Genomic DNA, 6,791 nt, shown 5'->3' with positions numbered 1-6,791 from the left:
GTCCTCTTTTCTCCCCTTTTTGTAGATGGGAACCACGTTGGCCCTCTTCCAGTCCTCCGGCACCTCTCCAGAGCACCATGAGTGTTCATAAAGCCATGCCAGGGGACTTGCAATGACCCTAGCGAGTTCCTTCAGGACTCTAGGGTGAAGATCATCCAGGCCAGCTGACTTAAAAATGTCCAGCCCCTCCAGAAGCTCCCTAACTAAATTTTGATCTAACGGCGGATGTCACGCCCCTTCCAGGCTTGTTTTATCGCCGGAGTAGTTCTCTCCTCCCCGCGTCGCCAACCCCGATCTCGTCTGCCACAACTTGGTGTTCTCGGTAGGTGGGGTTGGTTAACGCGACCCTTGGTGGCCCGGGTTTTGCCCGATGGTCGCTCACTGGGCTCCACCCCTACACACCAGCCTCACGCCACCTTCGATGTGCCGTCCAGCCATTATCTGCGGCCTCTCCCGTGGGGTCACCCTCTCCGTGTCGTATCTAGGAGCCAGCGGCTAAAGGCCCTGCTTGCCCACGTGGGCCTGCCCCTACAGCCCTTCACACTCCCGTCCCTTCCTTCAAGGGTATCTACCCCACTAGGGGCACTCTGCTGAGGCTTCTCTGCAGCCCTGCCCCAGGGACACTTATCCCTGTTGCCCGGGGTAACAAAACAAAATGACTAAACAAAACTGACCAGTAACCTATTCCTGCCCCCCTTTTATCCCCTTCCCCGGAGCCTAACGGGGAGGGATTGTTCTCCTCTTAGCTTGTCGCTTCCTGGACTAACTCCTCTCCATTCCTCAACACGATGGACCCCGGCGGTGATACCCACCCTGATCACAAACCCCTTCAGGGCTCTCCAAGGGTCTTTGCCCCCTGTCATGCCGTCCTTCGCACCCCGTTGTCCTGGCACTCCCACCTGGGTCCTGTCGTGCTTCCAGGTGCCACTTCAGTTCTCCCTCTGATCGGTCAGCCCGTTGCTCCTTTGTTGTCCGGTGGGGGCTTTTGTCAGGGTGCTCCACTCTCCCCCAGCCTGCGTCGACTCCTGCTTGTCAGGCTCCTCGGGACCAGCGCGTGGAGTCTTCCTAGCTGCTGGTGTCAGCAGCAGCTCCATTCCTCGTCTATCCACCCCTTCCGCTGCTGTGGCCGCCATTTTTATTTCTGCCGTCCGGCGTCTGATGCTGACATCACTGGCCAGCCGTAATTGCACAAAAAGGTGGCTAACGAGCTGCGCGGGTTCCTCCTTCCGTCCCACATGCGTCTCGTCCCGAGCTGCTGGTAAGTGCCACGCGTTACTTTGCCTCCCGGGACACAGACAAAATAACTGGTAAAGCAGATAGAATATTAAAATATAATATAAAAGAAGAACTCCCTGAGAAATATCCTGGATTACCTTTGCTTGCTAAACACTTGCCCAAATAGAAAGGTTTTGCAATGCTTCTAGATGCCCAGGCTCAGGCTCTCATGGGCCAAGGGGAAGGATGTCCCAAAGCTGAGGTGTGACCACTGGAAATGACCTGCCACATATTTTTTGACAAGTGAACTTGACTAACTGATGGTACTATGGAACTAACAGGAGGCTGCCCTCAGCTGACCTTATGGATCAAGACAGGTCATAAGGGAGGAGGCAGTCCCTTAGGTACATGATGATCAGACCATGTAGGGCTTTATAGGTCAAAAAAAGCATTTTGAATTATGCCCAGAAAGCTATTGGGATCCAGTGCAGACTCTGGCGCACTGGACCTGTGTCCTTGGGGACCCATCTCTGTCAGAAAGTATGTTGTCACGTTCAGCACCAGCTGCAACTTCCAGATGGTTATCGAGGGCAGTCCCACATATAGCATACTGCACTAGGTTAGCCTTGAAGTTACAAAGGCATGGCTTGCAAAGGTGGCCATATCCAAATCTGAAATAACCTTCTTCCCAGGTGGAGTTGATGAAAGGCACTCCTAGCTACCACACTTTTTGCAGATCCAGGTAAAGCAGAGGATCAGGAGCACCCCATGGTTGCAACCCTTAGTGACAAGGGGAGGTTGAACTTCATCACTGACAGGGGTCCCAGTCCTCCCAAGTCAAGCAGCTTGCACACCACCATAACCTGTGTCTTGTCTGGGTCCAGTTTGGGTTCCAAGTTGCTGTCAGAAACTGGGGAAGGACCAAAACTGCAGATCCTAGGTCAGATGAGAGTGGCCTGGGTGTCATCAGTGTACTGATGATATCTTAATTCAGATCTCCACAATTATCTCACCCACTGGTTTATTGTAGATGGTGAACAGGCATGCCACCAATATGAAGCCCCAGGGGAACCATAGGAAACGTCCTGAGGGGTCCTGAGTACCCACCCATCATGGCCCGCTGGGGTCTCCCTGCTGGGAAAGAGTGGAACCAATTTAGAGTGGTCCCATGAATACCAATTAGGTCTTTCAAAAACTTTGTCAGCACCTCAGGATAAGCTGTCTCGAAGGCTGGTGAAAGATCTAAAAAGATCAACACAGAACAATTTATTGCTGAAATGTTTCTCAACTAGAAAGAAAGGGGGAAAAAAACAACTCCAGTCAAGTAGACATCAGTAAATGGTTCTGAACAGAAAGAAACAATAAAAATGACACTTCTAGTAGCAACGTGAAGTAGAAAAAGGAACATGTACATGGAAATCAAATCTGGTTTGATAGAAAGATGTTTGAGATGCATGCCAAGTGAGAATGGACATAGATGGTGGGTGAAACTGTAGCAGGAGAAGATACTAGTCTGGAATAGTCATATGGTTAAGAGGAAAGGGTTTTAAATGAGGAACTTTCTTCTGGCTTCCCTAAGAAGTTATCTGCTGTGTCATTCATACTCTAGCTTTGGTGAGCAGTTCCAGGGCAGGTCATAGGGATAAGTGTTTTTATTACCTCACCAGGCTAGAATGGAAAAGATTTGAACATCTCTCTCTGAAACCAAGGGAAGGAAGGACTGGGGCACAAACAGGCTAGGGAGAAATCCTAGGAAAGAGCTTGAAGTGTGGTTTTACATTTCGTTGTGTTTTACTTTAACCAGAAAGGGAAACTGTAGCTATAAAGTGAATCTGGACTGTAACTTAGTGCTAATCCGTTTAGTGGCACGTGAAGTTGTTCATACAAGGCCATTTAAGGAACAGGGAAATAAAACATGGGCTTAATTGGATCATAAAGGAGAAGTGTGACCACAACTCTATTTGAGGCAGAATTTTTACAGTATTACAAGGCACTTGGAACCAAATTAAAAAATAACCCACAGTAGCAAATTCTAAATTATGTGCATGTTTCAGAGAGAGCTCTAATGAGGTTCTCCCTCCCCCCTCCATGACAAAGTTAATATGTAGTTGTCTGAAACATCAACACCCACCCCACTGTATACAGGTAGCTGGCATGAGACATGTGAAAACAAGGAGATAAGAAGTCCAGTAGAAGTGGTGTTTGGGTGCAATTTCATCTAACCTCAGATGAAGGTTATTTCTCTTCTCTTTAAAAAATTTTCTAGGCTCCAGTAAGCTGAATGAAGCATCCCTGTCCTGTCACCCCTCCTTACATGTCACGAACAAAATCATATTCCTGAACGCTAGAAGGCAGAAGCAAGGTCATTATTCAGCTCTTCATAACTTGGGGAGTGTGCTAGAAGCACAGCTATGCATCATCGGGGTCCGGGATTGAACCAGACAATTACACAGTCACTTTCCAAGATTCGCTTGTTTCTCCCTTGTGTTTTCAGCAAGAATTTCTTTGAGTTCATGACCGCTATTAATCTAGCATACACTGTTTAATTAAAAGAAATGGTTTGTGCAGCCTGGCTTAGGAAGCTTGCTTATCTCTGCACTGGGAAGTTGCTGCTTTCTCTTGTAGAAGTCCAGCATTTAGATCAGGGGTGTCCAGCCTTTTTGAATGTGGGGCCTGAACATGAACTTTTTATCACCCAGCGGGCTGGCGAGCCACATTGAAAGACTTCACAGGAAGCGGTATCACATTACCTCCCGGAAATGAAAGTATAGTGTTTACTTTTGTTTCCTGTCGCAGCACCTCTGGTCTCAGGAAACAGGTTGGAGAGCCTCATGGCGGCCTGTGGGCTGTATGTTGGACAAGCCTGATTTAGACTGTTAGTGTGCCTACCAGGAGGAGACCATCATTGCAGCATTGTCTTTCACAGGAGAAGAAGGAACAAACAAATAAGGAAATGTTCCCATTCAGCCATTGTCTCTTCACTCTCCCAGACAAATATTTTCACCCACCAATTCATCACTCAGCCCTAGTAACCCACCTTATTTTCCTTCTGGTTCAGGAATTTCCCCCACCAAGACCCTCACCTCCCTTCAACCCAGCTCTCTTCTTCCTGATTTGTCCCCAGATTCAACTTTTGTCTTCCTCATTAAGCCAGGAACTCCTCCTTTCACAATCCAGGCTAAAAAACACCTCTTGCTCCTAGCTGAGATCTCCAACCGAAAAGCAATCCTTTCCCCCACTGGCTCAGTTAACTTCTCCCCTAGCTCAGAGCTGTTGGCCCTTCCTTTAAACCTTTTCTGGGACCCTGCCATCCATGCCCTAGGCTCATAATCTTCATTGAACTCAGACCCCCCTCCCCCCATCTCCCCTTAACAAGACTCTCCAACTCAGAACCTCTTTACATTTTATGCTACACACTTTCTTTGGTAAATGACCCTGGTAATTAGATAAGGCTATTGACCTTTCTAACTCAGAACTATATCATGTGCTTCAGAGCAGGAAATGAAATACAGTTTCTAATCAGAAATCCTGTGTGTTGCACTTTTATTACATGTTTAAATCATAGCAAAATTTGATCACTTCAAGTTAGTGGGCAAGAAACGCTCATTTTAGAAAACCCCAGGGATATGCATTAGGCGGTTTAACAGTAGGATATAAATAAGTGATTTTGGAAATATGTGAGTAGTGTCTGTTTCCATATACTGTTCTTCATATCACTGCTTAATATTTCTGTCTGGTACTCCTGTCTCTAGAAACAGAGCTTTTCTAGTGGTAACCTCTTTAATTTAGAAACTTAAATCCTGGATTCTCTGGTTGACTAAATTGGCCAGAGATACCTGCTGGAAAATTCTCTTTGCACAGAGGACATTCCTGGTGCCAGAAAACTAGTGGAAGTGGCTTTATCACTTGCTGTGCCAGCCATGTCCCAGGGGAAGGTGAGGTTGTGTCTGGGGCACAGCATGAGCAGAACAGAAGAGAGGGTCGTAGCCAAGTGGAATTCCACTGTGCTCAGCACTCGACTGCTGAGAGGTCCCTGAGAGGCCTTACACTACTGATGTTGGTTAGGAATAACCTGAAGTTGCTCAGGGGCTAGGAGGCATTTAATCAGGGAGCTATTCATTCTTCCTTGCTGCTACCCATATCCAGGCTGTCTGAGATTGAGGCCTGAAGTGTTTTCCTCCAATTATTACAAATCAAAGTAGTGATGGGATATAGAGTTGTGGTTAAACAGATAGGTTTTTTTTATGGCAGGGGCTTGTTTTTTGCATTTGATCTACTTTAATTTGAAAAGGTTGTATGTTTTTGATTATTTTCTTTAGTATGGAAAATAAAACCATTATTGAATGAACGCAGTCTTAACATCAAGGTATAATTATTTCCAACACATGTAGGTCAGGGCTTATGCTGAGAAATTCTTAGCCATGTTAGTTAAGGACTATGTTATGCGAAGAATTTCTGTTTCCTAACCAACATGAGCCAACAATTCTCTTTAGCAGGATCATAAAATTAGTGTGACATCTCTCAAAATAGAAAAGAATAAACACGAACAGACTTTGTCCATCAACCACTCCTGCCTCTCTGAATTTTTTGTCTTTGACAAACTGAACCAGAGTGTTGGAACAAAAGCAAATTCTGCCTTTTGTTGTATCAACCTTCATAGGGAAGAGCCCCTTCCATTTTGAAACTGGGGCAGCAAACCTTCTTAGGTTGTTCTTGAACGTTGACCAAGGTTTCTGTTTATTCCTTTCAATGACTGAACAACTTGAGAAGGAACACACAGACTTTAAACATTAGGTTCTGCTCAGATGTGTTATTTCTGTGGCTCCAAGAGTTTTTGTCTGTTTTTATGAATAGTCTGTTAATATCCTTTGGGTTTGTTCAGATTTAGCTTAATTCCATAGTGCTGCCACCACCATTTCTTACGGTTTTTATATTAACGTCAGAGTCCCACAACTTGAGCAGTGATCCCAGCTTTCGTGGGATACTTAACCTCATAACAGCCTTCTTTTGCTGTGTAAAAAAAGGGTGAGAACACCACGGGAGAAGGATTTCCTGAAGGCAGAAATTGCATCAGATACTCATGAGACAGCCTCCTATAGAGCCGTCTTGGAGGACTGAATAGCAATTATTGGCCCAAGCTGTTTGTATTTATTGTTTCCCATTGTAAAAGGGCAGAACATCATTTTCATTGGGCGGTGGCAGATCCAGTGATATTTAGTCATACCAATATCTTTTCTCTTATCTGCCTCTCTATTCTACATGTCCCCAGTGACTCTGATATCAGATTCTAACAGATCAGGCATTCTTGTTTTCAATTCTCCATTGGAAAAAATATCAGCAGGCCTCGGGTATACAATGCCTAGAAAAATAGATTTGATACACCCAATTGCCTATTTACAGTAGTTGTAATCTCTTCTAGTAAGATTATCTCATAGATTCATAGATTTATAGATTCATAGATTAAGGGTCGGAAGGGACCTAGTAGATCTTCTAGCCCGACCCCCCACCAGGGCGGGAGAACAACAAAAAACCCAAAAAAGAGAAACGGGACTCAAATGAGTCCAGCCAGGTAGGCA

General features: G+C 45.6%; 1 long non-coding RNA gene across 1 annotated transcript in view; it reads left to right on the top strand.

Annotated features, from left to right (window-relative positions):
- LOC109298269 overlaps positions 1 to 3,956 on the top strand; it is a 9,318-nt gene extending 5,362 nt beyond the window's left edge. Inside the window, exons 2-3 of the long non-coding RNA XR_002097572.1 lie at positions 2,544 to 2,549; positions 3,861 to 3,956. This is a non-coding gene — a long non-coding RNA (uncharacterized LOC109298269). The remainder of the gene's footprint in view (positions 1 to 2,543; positions 2,550 to 3,860) is intronic.
- Positions 3,957 to 6,791: the final 2,835 nt, after the last annotated feature.

This window comes from Gavialis gangeticus, unplaced genomic scaffold, assembly GCF_001723915.1.
Source record: "Gavialis gangeticus isolate Ggan-Ray unplaced genomic scaffold, GavGan_comp1, whole genome shotgun sequence".
In the NCBI taxonomy this organism is placed as follows: Eukaryota; Metazoa; Chordata; order Crocodylia; family Gavialidae; genus Gavialis; species Gavialis gangeticus.
Note: the sequence above shows the minus strand (reverse complement) of the source record. Positions and strands in the feature narration are given on the sequence as shown.